We start from the raw sequence: 16824 nt of genomic DNA, 5'->3' as shown, positions 1-16824 counted from the left end.
ATTAACCACTTAACTTTTTGTTTGATTTTAAAAGTTTACTATTTCAATCATATCTTTTTCAAAACCACCTAACTACTTTTCTCTCTCTTATTTTCGAAAATCACTAACCTCTTTTTCAAAAAATTTCTTTTCATTAACTAATTGTTTTAAATTTTAATTTAATTTTATTTTCCTCCTTAAATTTCGAATTCTAATTAATAGTCAAAATAAAAATAATAAATCTTTTTATTTTATTTTATTTTTAATTTTCGAATTCTTCCCCCTCTCATCTCTTTCTATTTATTTATTTATCTACTAACACTTCTCTTCTACTCATAATTCGAACCCCCTCTTCTCCCCTGTGTTCGAATTTTTTTTCTCTTCTCTTCTTCTACTCACAAAAGGGAATCTCTATACCGTGACATAGAGGATTCCATATTTTCTTTTCTGTTCTCTTCTTTTTCATATGAGCAGGAACAAGGATAAGAACATTCTTGTTGAAGCTAAGCCTGAACCTGAAAGGACTCTGAAGAGGAAGCTAAGGGAAGTTAAAGCACAACTCTCTGGAGAAAGCCTGACAGAAATTTTCGAAAAAGAAGGAGACATGGCCGAAAATAATAACAATGGTGGAGATGCAAGGAAGATGCTTGGTGACTTTATTGCACCATCTTCTAACTTCTATGGAAGAAGCATCTCACTTCCTGTGATTGGAGCAAACAATTTTGAGCTTAAGCCTCAATTAGTTTCTCTAATGCAGCAGAATTGCAAGTTTCATGGACTTCCAATGGAAGATCCTCATCAGTTTTTAGCTGAATTCTTGCAAATTTGTGACACTGTGAAGACCAATGAAGTTGATCCCGAGGTCTACAGGCTGATGCTTTTCCCTTTTGATGTAAGAGACAGAGCTAGAACATGGTTGGATTCACAACCTAAGGATAGCCTAAACTCTTGGGATAAGCTGGTCAGTGCTTTCCTGGCCAAATTCTTTCCTCCTCAAAAGATGAGCAAGCTTAGAGTGGAAATCCAAACCTTCAGACAGAAGGAAGGAGAATCCCTCTATGAAGCTTGGGAAAGATATAAGCAACTGATCAAAAGGTGTCCTACTGACATGCTTCCAGAATGGAGCATCATAAGTATATTCTATGATGGTCTATCTGAGTTGTCAAAAATGTCATTGGACCATTCTGCAGGAGGATCTCTTCACGTGAAAACCCCTGTAGAAGCTCAGGAACTCATTGAAATGGTTGCAAATAACCAGTTCATATACACCTCTGAGAGGAATCCTGTGAACAATGGGACGCCTCAGAAGAAGGGATTTCTTGAAATTGATACTCTGAATGCCATATTAGCTCAGAACAAAATATTGACTCAGTAAGTCAATATGATTTCTCAGAGCTGAATGGATTGCAAGCTGCATCTAACAGTACTAAAGAAGCATCTTCTGAAGAAGAAGCTTATGATCCTGAGAACTCTGTAATGGCAGAGGTGAATTACATGGGAGAACCCTATGGAAACACCTATAATCCTTCATGGAGAAATCATCCAAATTTCTCATGGAAGGACCAATAGAAGCCTCAACAAGGCTTCAATAATAATGGTGGAAGAAATAGGTTTAGCAATAGCAAGCCTTTTCCATCATCTTCTTAGAAACAAACAGAGAATTCTGAACAGAGCCATTCTGGCCTGGCAACCATAGTCTCTGATCTATCCAATACCACACTAAGTTTCATGAATGAAACAAGGTCCTCCATTAGAAATTTGGAGGCACAGGTGGGTCAGCTGAGTAAGAAGATTACTGAAACTCCTCCCAGTACTCTCCCAAGCAATACAGAAGAAAATCCCGAGAGTGCAAGGCCATAACCTTACTTGGCGTGGCCGAATGCCCAGAGGAGGAGGAGGACGTGAATCCCAGTGAGGAAGACCTCTTGGGACGTCCTCTGAATAGAAAGGAATTCCCATTTGAGTAACCAAAGGAATCTGAGGCTTATACAGAGACCATAGAGATTCCATTGAACTTCCTTCTGCCATTCATGAGCTCTGATGAATATTCTTCCTCTGAAGAGGATGAAGACATCACTGAAGAGCAAGTTGCTAAATATCTAGGAGCAATCATGAAGTTGAATGCCAGTTTATTTGGTAATGAGACTTGGGAGGATGAACCCCCCCTTGTTCACCAATGAACTGAGTACATTAATGAGGCAAACTTTACCTCAGAAGAAATCGGATCCCGAAAAGTTCTTCATACCTTGTACCATAGGCACCATGACCTTTGAGAAGGCTCTATGTGACCTTGGGTCAGGGATAAATCTCATGCCACTCTCTGTAATGGAGAAACTGGGAATCTTTGAGGTACAAGCTGCAAGAATCTCATTAGAGATGGCAGACAAATCAATGAAAAAGGCTTATGAACTAGTAGAGGACGTGCTAGTGAAGGTTGAAGGCCTTTACATCCCTGCTGATTTCATAATCCTAGACACTGAGAAGGATGAGGATGAATCCATCATCCTTGGCAGACCCTGCCTAGCCACAAAAAAAGCTGTGATTGATGTTGACAGAGGAGAGTTGGTCCTTCAGTTGAATGAGGACTACCTTGTATTTAAGACTCAAGGTTCTCCTTCTGTAACCATGGAGAGAAAGCATGAGAAGCTTCTCTCAATACAGAGTCAAACAAAATCCCCACATTCAAACTCTAAGTTTGGTGTTGGGAGGCCACAACCAAACTCTAAGTTTGGTGTTGAGAGGCCACAACCAAACTCTAAGTTTGGTGTTGAGGGGCCCCAACATTGCTCTGATTTTCTATGAGGCTCAATGAGAGCTCACTGTCAAGCTATTGACATTAAAGAAGTGCTTATTGGGAGGCAACCCAATGTTATTTAATTATATCTATTTATTTTCCATTGCTATTTTATGTTTTCTTTAGGTTGATGATCATGTGAAGTCACAAAAACTACTGAAAAATCAAAAACATAATGAAAAATAGCATTAAAAATAGCTCACCCTGGAGGAAGAGCTTACTGGCATTTAAACGCTAGTAAGAAGCATCAAAGTGGCGTTAAACGCCAGAAACAAGTACCAGACTGGTGTTTAACGCCAGAACAGAGCATGGAATTGGCGTTTAACGCCAAAAATGGGAGAAAAGCTGGCGTTAAACGCCAGAAACAAGCAGCAAGCTGGCGTTTAATGCCAGACATGCATTCTAAGGGCATTTTACACGCCTAAATAGAGCAGGGATGCTAAGTCCTTGACCCCTCTGGATCTGTGGACCCCACAGGATCCCCACCTCTTCTTCTCTCCTCTTCACATCTTTTCATAACACTCTTCCCCAAATACCCTTCACCAATCACCTCCATACCTCTTCCCCATAAACCCCACCTACCTCCAAAATTCAAATTCTTTTCCCTCCCAAACCCAACCCTAATGGCCGAAACCTACCCTTCCCCCCACCCCTATATAAACCCCTCAACACCACTCCACTTTCACACATTACATCCACCACTTCTCCCCCTTGGCCGGATACACCTTCTCCCTCCATCTCCTCTATTTTCTTCCTCTTCTACTACTTTCTTTCTTCTTTTGCTCGGGAACGAGCAAACCTTTTAAGTTTGGTGTGGTAAAAGCATTGCTTTTTATTTTTCCATAACCATTAATGGCACCTAAGGCCAGAGAAACCTCAAGAGAGAGGAAAGGGAAGGCAATTGCTTCCACCTCTGAGTCATGGGAGATGGAGAGATTCATCTCAAAGGTCCATCAAGACCACTTCTATGAAGTTGTGGCCAAGAAAAAGGTGATCCCTGAGGTTCCTTTTAAGCTCAAAAAGAGCGAGTATCCGGAGATCCGACAAGAGATTAGAAGAAAAAGATGGGAAGTACTCTCCAATCCTATTCAACAAGTCGGAATCTTAATGGTTCAAGAGTTCTATGCAAACGCATGGATCACTAGGAACCATGATCAAAGTATGAACCCGAATCCAAAGAATTGGCTTACAATGGTTCAGGGAAAATACTTAGATTTCAGTCCGGAAAATGTAAGGTTGGCATTCAACTTGCCAATGATGCAAGAAAACGCACGCCCCTACACTAGAAGGGTCAACTTTGATCAAAGGTTGGACCAAGTCCTCATGGACATATGTATAGAAGGAGCTCAATGAAAAGTTGACTCAAGAGGCAAACCGGTTCAATTGAGAAGACCGCACCTTAAGCCTATAGCTAGAGGATGGTTGGAGTTCATCCAACGCTCTATCATTTCTACTAGCAACCGATCCAAAGTAACTGTGGATCGGGCCATCATGATCCATAGTATCATGATTGGGGAGGAAGTGGAAGTTCATGAGATTATACCTCAAGAACTTTACAAAGTGGCTGACAAGTCCTCCACTTTAGCAAGGTTAGCCTTTCCTCACCTCATTTGCCACCTCTGTAATTTGGCTGGGATTGACATAGAGGGAGATATCCTCATTGATGAGGACAAGCCCATCACTAAGAAAAGGATGGAGCAAACAAGAGATCATGGACCTCAACAAGAGCATGAGGAAATTCCTCACCATGAAATCCCTGAGATACCTCAAGGGATGCACTTTCCTCCACAGAACTATTGGGAGCAAATCAACACCTCCCTAAGAGAATTAAGTTCCAACATGGGACAACTAAGGATGGAACACCAAGAGCACTCTATCATTCTCCATGAGATTAAAGAAGATCAAAGAGCTATGAGGGAGGAGCAACAATGACAAGGAAGAGACATAGAGGAGCTCAAGAACACCATTGGTTCTTCAAGAGGAAGAAGACGCCACCCTCACTAAGGTGGACCCGTTCCTTAAACTCCTTGTTCTTAGTTTTCTGTTTTTCATTTACTATGCTCTATGTTTATTTATGTTTATGTCTTTATTACATGATCACTAGTGTCTAAGTGTCTATGTCTTAAAGCTTTGAATGTCCTATGAATCCATCACCTTTCTTAAATGAAAAATGTTTTAATTACAAAAGAACAAGAAGTACATGAATTTTGAATTCATCCTTGAAATTAGTTTAATTATTTTTGATGTGGTGACAATACTTTTTGTTTTCTGAATGAATGCTTGAACAGTACATATGTCTTTTGAATTTGTTGTTTATGAATGTTAAAATTGTTGGCTCTTTAAGAATAATGAAAAAGGAGAAATATTATTTGATAATCTGAAAAATCATATAATTGATCCTTGAAGAAAGAAAAAGCAGTGAATAACAAGGCTTGCGAAAAAAAAAAGAAAGAAAGAAAGAAAAAAAAGAAAAGCAAGCAGAAAAAGCAAATAGCCCTTAAAACCAAAAGGCAAGGGTAATAAAAAGGATCCAAGGCTTTGAGCATTAATGGATAGGAGGGCCCAAAGGAATAAAGTCCTGGCCTAAGCGGCTAAACCAAGCTGTCCCTAACCATGTGCTTGTGGCGTGAAGGTGTCAAGCCAAAAGCTTGAGACTGAGCGGTTAAAGTCGAGGTCCAAAGCAAAAAAAAAAAAAGAGTGTGCTTAAGAACCTTGGACACCTCTAATTGGGGACTCTAGCAAAGCTGAGTCACAATCTGAAAAGGTTCACCCAGTTATGTGTCTGTGGCATTTATGTATCCGGTGGTAATGCTGGAAAACAAAGTGCTTAGGGCCACGGCCAAGACTCATAAAGTAGTTGCGTTCAAGAATCAACATACTGAACTAGGAGAATCAATAACACTATCTGAATTCTGAGTTCCTATAGATGCTAATCATTCTGAACTTCAAGGGATAAAGTGAGATGCCAAAACTGTTCAGAGGCAAAAAGCTACTAGTCCCGCTCATTTAATTGGAGCTAAGTTTCATTGATATTTTGGAGTTTATAGTATATTCTCTTATTTTTATCCTATTTGATTTTCAGTTGCTTGGGGACAAGCAACAATTTAAGTTTGGTGTTGTGATGAGCGGATAATTTATACGCTTTTTGGCATTATTTTTACATAGTTTTTAGTATGATTTAGTTAGTTTTTAATATATTTTTATTAGTTTTTAAATAAAAATCACATTTCTGGACTTTACTATGAGTTTGTGTATTTTTCTGTGATTTCAGGTAATTTCTGGCTGAAATTGAGGGACTTGAGCAAAAATCTGATTCAGTGGTTGAAGAAGGACTGCAGATGCTGTTGGATTCTGACCTCCCTGCACTCGAAGTGGATTTTTTGGAGCTACAGAAACCCAATTGGCACGCTCTTAATTGCGTTGGAAAGTAGACATCCAGGACTTTCCAGAAATATATAATAGTCTATACTTTGCCCGAGTTTAGACGATGCAAACTGGCGTTTAATGCCAGCTTTCTGCCCTATTCTGGCGTTAAATGCCAGAAACAAGTTGCAAAGCAGAGTTAAATGCCAGAAACAAGTTACAAACTGACGTTTAACTCCAAGGAAGACCTCTACACGTGAAAGCTTCAATTCTCAGCCCAAGCACACACCAAGTGGGCCCGGAAGTGGATTTCAGCATCATTTACTTATCTCTGTAAACCCTAGTAACTAGTTTAGTATAAATAGGACTTTTTACTATTGTATTTACATCTTTGGATCATCTTTTGATCTTTTAATCATCCTTTAGAGAGCTTCATTTCATATTTTGGGAGGCTGGCCATTCGGCCATGCCTAGACCTTCATCACTTATGTATTTTCAACGGTAGAGTTTCTACACACCATATATTAAGGTGTGGAGCTCTGCTGTTCCTCATGAATTAATGCAAAGTACTATTGTTTTTCTATTCAACTCAAGCCTATTTCTTCTCTAAGATATTCATTCTCACACAAGAACATGATGAATGTGATGATTATGTGACGCTCATCACCATTCTCACCTATGAACGCGTGCCTGACAACCACTTCCGTTCTACATGCAAACAAGCTTGAATGTGTATCTCTTGGGTTTCTAATCTAAGATTAAAACCTTCGTGGTATAGGCTAGAATTATTGGCGGCCATTCTTGAGATCCGGAAAGTCTAAACCTTGTCTGTGGTATTCCGAGTAGGATCTGGGAAGGGATGACTGTGATGAGCTTCAAACTCGTGAGTGTTGGGCGTAGTGACAGACGCAAAAGGATCACTAGATCCTATTCCAACGTGATCGAAAATCGACAGATGATTAGCCATGCGGTGGCAGCGCATTTGAACCATTTTCACTGAGAGGATGGGAAGTAGCCATTGACAACGGTGATGCCCAGCATACAGGTTGCCATGGAAAGGAGTATGAATGATTGGATGAAAGCAGTAGGAAAGCAGAGGTTCAGAAGGAACAAAAGCAACTCCATACGCTTGTCTGAAATTCTCACCAATGAATTACATAAGTATTTCTATCCTATTTTATATTTTAATTATATTTTAATTATCAAATCACTATAACCATTTGAATCCGCCTGACTGAGATTTACAAGGTGACCATAGCTTACTTCAAGCCGACAATCTCCGTGGGATCGACCCTTACTCACGTAAGGTTTATTACTTGGACGACCCAGTGCAGTTGCTGGTTAGTTGTATCGAAATTGTGAAAAAGAATTTAAGATTGCAAACGTGCGTGCTAAGTTTTTGGCGCCGTTGATGGGGAATTAACAATCACGATTTCGTGCACCAAAGGTTCAATATGGTTGCATGCTCCAAATTGAAGTATAAGGGTTGGTATAATTCTCAATTGAATGGGTCTACGAAATTGTTTGGATGTCTCGGTAAGAATTCCGACTGTTAACCACCCAAGTAGAAAAATGATGATCAACAAGAAGACGGGTGCAAAAGCAAGGTTTGGGACCCCGGAATTCATTCTGGCAATCAACACTCTTGGGGCCTTGTCACTTGCTTAATCTTGCTTGAAGGCTCTTTGCGCCTAGTTTGGGATCCCGGAGGCCATTGGAATTACAAACATTGGTGGGAATTCCTGGATGAGTCCAAGCACAAACCACCATAACAAGGGATTCACCAAATGTCCAACTTAAGGACTTTAAGTAAAAGTGCTAGGTGGGAGACAACCCACCATGGTATATTCTTTCCTTTTTGTTCTTAGTTTTATTTTATTTTATTTTCATTCATTTTCATTCATAATTTCTGCATAGTCATCTGCATACTGCATAAAAAAAAAATTTCACACGCGACGCGCAAGCGTCGCTGATGCGTCTGCGTCAAAGGTGCTTTCGAAACTTGAAGAAAAGAAGCAGAGAGTCACACGAAAGCATGGCTGGAGGTGTGCCTTAGGCACAAGCATGCCCACGCGTAAGCGTCAATGACACATCCGCGTCATTTGAAAAATAGCCTCCCACGTGTGCGCATCGCCCATGCGCACGCGTGACCCTGCGAATTCAACGTAAATGGGTATATGGCAGAGAGTTATGATGGAGTGGGGCTGGAATGGTGCTGGAAGCACAAGCCCTATCACGTGACCGCATGCCCCATGCGTCCGCCTCATTTTTCAAAAGATGGCCATTCACGCAACCGCGTCACCCATGCGAACGCGTCACCCTAAATTTTGGCATTATGCAAACGAAACAGAAAGTTGTGCGTACGCGAGGCTGATCTCGCGCCAATGGCACAGTTCATTTTACGCGAACGCGTGACCCACGCGTCCGCGTCACTTAAAAATCGCGCCACCCAGGCGAACGCACGCTCCACGCATCTAGGTCGCCTACGCCGCACAGTTTATCCAGATTAGTGCCAGATATCTTATCTTTTCTTCCCCAATCCTAATTTTACTTCTCCCTTCTTATTTCTTTCTTCTTCCTTCTTTCTTCTTTATTCTTTCTCAATTTTTTTTTTACTTTCTCCCCCCTTCTTTTTCACATTCATTAGCAAGGTTCTTTTATTTTCTTCTTCCTTTTTTTTTACCTCTTCATTATTATTTTTATTTATGTTTTCCTCTTCTTTTTCTTTTTACTTTCATTATCTATGTTTTCTTTTTCTTTCTTTTTCTTTTTACATTATTTTACTTGGTGTTAGAAATCTAATTGGGTGATTATTTTCTTCTATAATTGCTAGTGGATTATTAAGGAGTTGTTTGACAATTATCAATAATTATTTTTGGGTTGTTTGCATGTTCAACTTTAATACTTTCCCTAACATATTTTACATGCATACCAAGTGTTTGTGAAAAGCCCGTATGGCACTCCAAACTCTTAACTTTTCTATTCTTCTACACTATTGCCTGTTTTTCACAAAACTATTCCAATATTTTATTAATTAAATATAATTTTCAATACAAAAATTATTACTAGTTTGTTACGAGTGATAATATATTTTAGCTTTTAATGCTTGATCTATGCTACTCATGCCTTTGCCAGCATGCCAATAAACATCTTGCATTTAATTGCCTCAATTTATCATGCTATATTTCCATTGATGTCCTAATTGCATGGAGTCGTGACCATGTGTTAACGACATTCTTCTTTACCTTGGCATGATTATCACTCGTACTGCCCTCTTCCTTGCTCTATCCCTTTGAATTCATGTCCCTTTCTCTTCTCCCTTTTCAGGATGGCCACCAGGAAAGGTGCAGAGAGAGCCTCTGACAAGACACCAGCAAGGAGAGGAACCAAGAGACCTCCAGCTAAGGCGCCTCCATCTACAAGCGTCAGTTGGAGCAACCCATCCACCTACACATCTTAGCATGCACCGAGGACGGTGCAATCTTTAAGTGTGGGGAGGTCGATACCGACTTCCAGGGGTTAGTTACTTCCTTTTTCAAACACCAATGTTAATTTGTTAATTGTTGCATTTGCATATTTGTTTGCATGTTTGATTAATTTTGTGCATATTCTACCACTGCTTGGTTGAAGTAACGAATTTTTTTTTTCAAGAAACTTTTTATAGTATTTCACTAATTTAAATTAAAATTTTTGTGTTAAAACTTGTTTGAAGATTGTAAATTGGAACATAGTTTATACCTAAGAACACACAAACTGTGAGACTTGAGCTTAATTACATGGTTACATTATTTAACCATAATATTTTATTCTTGTGTGTTTTCTTCTCTATAATTGCAGACTTTACTTTGTTCTATTCTATATGTCTACTATTTAGTGTATTTACATGCATATGATTGAGGCCATTAATTGATTATTAACTCACTTATCCCAAATAGCCTACCCTTCAACTTACCTTTGTTAGCCACTTTGAGCTTTTTAAATCCCATTGTTCTATATTTTACCACATTACTAGCCTTAAGCAGAAAAACAAGTAATACCCCAAATTGAATCTTTGGTTAGTTTAAGATAGAAATTGTATATCAATTAAGTATGGGAAACTGTGGGAACATTGGATTAATAAGGGAATGTGTCATGATAAAATGTTGGAAATTTGGGCACCTACTTATGTGAAACTAAGAAAAATTATAAATCTATGTACATTGATAAGCTATGTTTATTTTTACTGCATAAAAAAAATCCAAAAATATTCAAATAAATAAGTAATTAAATAAGGAGACAAAATTACCCCAATGTTAAGTTAATGAAAAACCAATGCATATGTGATAAAATTAAAAGAAAGGTTGATGCATGAGTATGGGATGCAAAAAAAGTGAGAATTTTGGGTAGCTAGGCATGATTTTAGAAGTACATAGAGTGTGGGTATAGGTGAAGAGCTTAGGTTAATTAAAGATTCATACTATAGCTCACTTAGCCATATATATATACCCTCACCTTTACCTTAGCCCCATTACAACCTTGAAAAGACCTTATGATGTTTGCATTGGTATACTAAATTTTTGTTGATTGGTTAGATGAAAAACAAAGTTTAGAAAGCCTGACTAGAGAAGAGTAGAGTGATCAACCCAAGACACTTGAGCGATTAGAGTGCATATACACTACCAGTGAGGGTTCAATGCTTGATTCTATGTTCCCTGCTTTCATGAGCTGTCTTCTTACAAGTTTACTTGTCTTTTATTGTATAATTTGAATTAGTGGAATTTGATTTATGCTTGTCTTGAAGAGCTTATTTACTTTTAACCAAGTAGGTAGAAACATCTTAGCATGTAGCTGCACTCATATAGATAGGTTGCATTTCATACATTCTACCATTCCTCTTCACTCCTTTATAGCTTCTCTTAAGCTTAGCATGAGGACATGCTAATGTTTAAGTGTGGGGATGTTGATAAACCACTATTTTATGGTTTATCTTGTGCTCAATTGAGTGGTTTTTATCAATTCTTTACACACTTATTCATATGATTTGCATGATTTTACGTTTTCCTTCCTGATTTTGGGCTATGATTGAAAACATGCTTCTTTGGCCTTATATTTGCTAATATTAATCCTCTCTTATTACCATTCGATGCCGTGATATGTGCGTTAAGTGATTTCAGGGATTACAGGGCAGGAATGGCTTAGAGGATGGAAAGGAAGCATGCAAAAGTGAAAGAAATACAAGAAACTGAAGGAACTGTGTCCAACCTGACCTCCTGGTACTAAATTGACCATAACTTGAGCTAAAAAGATCCAAATGAGGCGGTTCCAATTGCGTTGGAAAGATAACATCTAGGGCTTTGCAACGATATATAATTTTTCATAGCTTCTCCAAAGATAGGTGACTCGCATGCATGGATCATGCGGACGCATGACCTGGAAAAAATGCAATCCGCGCGTACGCGTGGCTCTGCAACGACCTGTACATACCAAAAATCGATGGGGGCGATTTCTGGGCTATTTTTGACCCAGCTTTTGGCCCAAAAAACACATATTAGAGGCTACAAAGTGGGGAAATGCATTCATTCATTACACACAACATTCATTATTCACAATTTTAGGTTTTAGATGTAGTTTTAGAGAGAGAGAGAGAGGCTCTCTCCTCTCTCTTAGGATTTAGGATTAGGATTTCTCTTATAGTTTAGGATTAGGATTCCTTTGTTTTCTCCAATTCCAGGTTCAATGTTCCTTTAATTTATGTTTCTCTTCTACTTTTATTTACTCTAATGCTTTTACTTGTTAATTACTTATGTTGCCAAATTGGCTTATGAACCTTCCCATGTTAGATTTGAATTTATGTTTAAATGCAATTTGAGGTATTTCAGATTTATGATTGCTTTCTTCTATTTATAATATAAATAATTTAGATTTTTCCCCCTTTGCTTTGGTCGAGTAATTGGTGACACTTGAGTTATCAAACTCAGCTATTGATTGAAAATTAGAATTTGCTGATTGATTTGGATTCCTCTAAAGCTAGTCTTTCCATAGAAGTTGACTAGGACTTGAGGAATCAAATTGATTAGTCCACTTGACTTTCCTTTATTTAGTAAGGGTTAACTAAGTGGGAGCAATAAACAATTCTCATCACACCTGATAAGGATAACTAGGATGGGATTTCTAGTTCTCATACCTTGCCAAGAGTTTTCTTAACTATTAATTTATTTTTCTTGTCATTTAATTTACTTGTTCTTTAATTCAAAAACCCCCCAAAAATACACTTTTTCTCATTACCAATAATAAATCATACCTCCCTGTAATTCCTTGAGAGACGACCCGAGGTTTAAATACTTCAGTTATAAATTTTATTGGGTTTTGTTACTTGTGACAACCAAACTTTTGTACGAAAGAATTCTCTGTTGGTTTAGAAACTATACTTACAATGCAATTATTTTTATAAAATTCTTTACTAGCAAGAATCCAATCCTCAGTCATCCCTTCCCAGATCCTACTCGGAATACCACAGACAAGGTTTAGACTTTTCGGATCTCGGGAATGCTGCCAATTGGTTCTAGCCTATACCACGAAGATCCTAATCTCACGGACTCGGTCCGTGGATTAGAGACCTGATGAGCGGATAATTTATACGCTTTTTAGCATTGTTTTTAGTATGTTTTTAGTATATTTTAGTTAGTTTTTATTATGTTTTTATTAGTTTTTAAATAAAAATCACATTTCTGGACTTTACTATGAGTTTGTGTATTTTTCTGTGATTTCAGATATTTTCTGGCTGAAATTGAGGGACCTGAGCAAAAATCTAATTCAGAGCCTGAAAAAGGACTACAGATGATGTTGGATTCTGACCTCCTTGCACTCGAAGTGGATTTTCTGGAGCTATAGAAGCCCAATTGGCACGCTCTTAATTGTGTTGGAAAGTAGACATCCTGGGCTTTCCAGAAATATATAATAGTTTACACTTTGCCTGAGATTTGATGGCCCAAACCGGCGTTCCAATTCAGCATAGAAATTTTGGCGTCAAAATGCCAGAACTGGCATAAAAGCTGGAGTTAAACACCCAAACAGGCATAAAAGCTGGCGTTTAACTCCAAGAAAAGTCTCTACACATGAAATCTGCAATGCTCAACCCAAGCACACACCAAGTGGGCCCGGAAGTGGATTTCTGCATTAATTACTTATTTTTGTAACCCTAGGCTACTAGTTATCTATAAATAGGACCTTTTACTATTGTATTTTCACTTTTGGACGTTTAGTCCTTAGACCTTTGAGGCTGGCCATTCGGCCATGCTTAGACTATTTTCACTTATGTATTTTCAATGGTGGAGTTTCTACACACCATAGATTAAGGTGTGGAGCTCTGCTGTTCCTCATGAATTAATGCAAAGTACTATTATTTTTCTATTCAATTCAAGCCTATTTCTGTTCTAAGATATACACTCATTCTTCAACTTGATGAATGTGATGATCCGTGACACTCATCATCATTTTCACCTATGAACGCGTGCCTGACAACCACTTCGTTCTACATGCAAACAAGCTTGAATGTGTATCTCTTGGGGTTCTAATCTAAGATTAAAACCTTCGTGGTATAGGCTAGAATCAATTGGCGGCCATTCCTGAGATCTGGAAAGTCTAAACCTTGTCTGTGGTATTCCGAGTAGGATCAGAGAAGGGATGACTGTGACGAGCTTCAAACTTGCGAGTGTTGGGGTAGTGACAGACGCAAAAGGATCAATGGATCCTATTCCAACATGATCGAGAACCAACAGCTGATTAGCCGTGCGGTGACAGCGCATTTGGAACATTTTCACTGAGAGGATGGGAGGTAGCCATTGACAACGGAGAAACCCAACATACAGCTTGCCATGGAAAGGAGTATGAATGATTGGAAGAAGGCAATAGGAAAGCAGAGGTTCAGAAGGAGCAAAGCATCTCCATACGCTTATCTAAAATTCCTACCAATGAATTGCATAAATATCTCTATCTTTATTTTATGTTTTATTCATATTTTAATTATCAATTCTCCATAACCATTTGAATCCGCCTGACTGAGATTTACAAGATGACCATAGCTTGCTTCAAGCTGACAATCTCCGTGGGATCGACCCTTACTCACGTAAAGTTTATTACTTGGATGACCCAGTGCACTTGCTGGTTACTTGTGTGGAGTTTTGACAAAGAGCTTAGATTACAATTGTGTGTACCAAGATGTTGGCGCCATTGATGATCACAATTTCGTGCACCAAGTTTTTGGCGCCGTTGCCAGGGATTGTTTGAGTTTGGACAACTGACGGTTCATCTTATTGCTCAGATTAGGTAATTTTAATTTATGTTTAAGCTTTCTACTTTTTTAATTTTCGAAAAAAAATTTCAAAAATAAAAAAATATTTCTATTCTGTTCTTCAGAGTTTTTAAGAATGAATTCTAGAGTTTCATGATGATCTGTTGAAGTTTGGCTGGCTGAAAAGCCATGTCTAATCTTTTAGACTGAGGTTTCAACTTGTCATCACAAGGGCTTGTTGATTTCTATCAATCTTGCTATTGAACGTAACGATTTGCTAAAGCTTGGCTGGCCATTGGCCATGTCTAGTGTTTTGGACCGAAGCTTTCACTGAAAGCTTGGCTGGCTAGTAGGCCATGTCTAATTCCTGGACCGGAGTTTTAGACTAACATTGCATGATTCCTGGAATTCTCATTAAAAATTTTGAATTCCTTACTTTCTCTTCTTCCAATTAATTTTCGAAAAAAATTACAAAAAAATTTTTAAAATCTTAAAATCAAAAATATTTTATGTTTCTTGTTTGAGTTTAGCATCTAATTTTAAGTTTGGTGTCAATTGCATGTCTTCATTCTTTTAATTTTTGAAAATTACATGCATTATGTTCTTCATTGATCTTCAAGTTGTTCTTGATGATTTCCTTGCTCTGATCTTTAAATTCTCTTGTTTTGTGTCTTTTGTTGTTTCTCATATGCATTTTTCAAATTGTTATAGTCCTTAGTATACAAACTTCTAAGTTTGGTGTCTTACATGCATTGTTGATTTAATCTTAGTTTTTCATGATTAGTTGCATTCTGATTATTTCTCATCATTAAAAATTCAAAAAAAAATTTTAAATTTGTGTCTTTTCAAGTCAATAATACAGAGAATTGAAGATTCAGAACATGCAGCAGAGGAATTACAGAGAAAAAGCTGGGCGTTCAAAACGCCGAGTGAAGAAGGAAAACTGGCGTTTAAACGCCAGCCAGGGTGCCTGGCTGGGCATTAAACGCCCAAAAAGGTAGCATTTTGGGCGTTAAACGCCAGAATAGATGCCATTCTGGGCGTTTAACGCCAGGAGGACACACTAAAGGGAAGATTTTGTTTTTAATTCAAATCTTTTTCAAATATTCATAATTTTTCAAAATCAAATCTTTTTCAAATCATATCTCCTCAATCATATCTTTTCAAAATCAATTTCTTTCCATTTTTAAATTATTATTATTTTCGAAAATCCTTGCTACAATTAATGATTTAATTCAAAATTTTCAAGTTGTTACTTGCCTATTAAGAAAGGATCAAATTTTAATTCTAGAATCATATCTTTTAATTTCCTGTTAGTCAAGTAATCAACTTTAATTTTAAAAATTTCTCTTTTTAATTTGATTCTCAATCATATCTTCTCAATCATATCTTTTCAATCACATCTTTTTTCAAAATTAATTTTCAATTATCTCTTTTTGATTTCTAATTTCAAAATCTTTTCCAAAAATCACTTAATTTCTTTCCCAATCTTAGTTTTCAAAAATCATTTACCAAATTGTCAAAAGTTCTTTCAATTATTTCAAAATCTTTTTATTTTAATTTCGAAAATTCTTTCCCTCTTCCCAAATCCTTCTATTTAAAGGAGTAACACTTATCCATTATCAGCAATTCAAACTCTGTCCCTCTTGATAAGTTCGAATTCTCTCTTGTCTACCTCATCCTTCTATTTTTATTTTCCTCTGACACCTCAAGGAATCTCTATACTGTGACATAGAGGATTCTATATTTTCTCCTCCTCTTTTTTCATATGAGCAGGAGCAAGGACAAGGGCATTCTTGTTGAAGTTGATCTTGAACCTGAAAGGACCTTGAAGAGAAAACTAAAAGAAGCTAAAGTACAACTCTCTATAGAGGACCTAACAGAAACTTTCAAACAAGAAGAAGTCATGGCAGCCGAAAACAACAACAATGTCAACAACGCAAGGAAGGTGCTTGGTGACTTTACTGCACCTACTCCCGACTTCTATGGGAGAAGCATCTCAATCCCTGCCATTGGAGCAAACAACTTTGAGCTTAAGCCTCAATTAGTTTCTCTGATGCAACAGAATTACAAGTTTCATGGACTTCCATTGGAAGATCCTCATCAGTTCTTAGCTGAGTTCTTGCAAATCTGTGACACTGTCAAGACCAATGGGGTTGATCCCGAGGTCTACAAGCTTATGCTCTTTCTCTTTGCTGTAAGAGACAGAGCTAGAACATGGTTGGATTCACAACCTAAAGAAAGCCTGAACTCTTAGGAAAAGCTAGTCAATGCCTTCTTGGCAAAGTTCTTTCCACCTCAAAAATTGAGCAAGCTTAGAGTGGAAGTCCAAACCTTCAGACAGAAGGAAGGTGAATCCCTCTATGAAGCTTGGGAAAGATACAAGCAATTAATCAGAAGGTGTCCTTCTGATATGCTT

At 37.9% G+C, this 16824-nt stretch overlaps 2 non-coding genes across 2 annotated transcripts; both read right to left on the bottom strand.

The window, feature by feature from the left end:
• Window positions 1-985: 985 nt before the first annotated feature.
• On the bottom strand, window positions 986-1093 carry LOC148571633 (small nucleolar RNA R71). Its single transcript, XR_015908845.1, has one exon. It is a non-coding gene; the product is annotated as a small nucleolar RNA R71 (small nucleolar RNA).
• A 15623-nt stretch (window positions 1094-16716) lies between these two features.
• Window positions 16717-16824, bottom strand: LOC148571632 (small nucleolar RNA R71). Its single transcript, XR_015907790.1, has one exon. It is a non-coding gene; the product is annotated as a small nucleolar RNA R71 (small nucleolar RNA).

This window comes from Arachis ipaensis, chromosome B3, assembly GCF_059453495.1.
Source record: "Arachis ipaensis isolate K30076 ecotype BB chromosome B3, ASM5945349v1, whole genome shotgun sequence".
NCBI classification, from domain to species: domain Eukaryota; kingdom Viridiplantae; phylum Streptophyta; class Magnoliopsida; order Fabales; family Fabaceae; genus Arachis; species Arachis ipaensis.
Note: the sequence above shows the minus strand (reverse complement) of the source record. Positions and strands in the feature narration are given on the sequence as shown.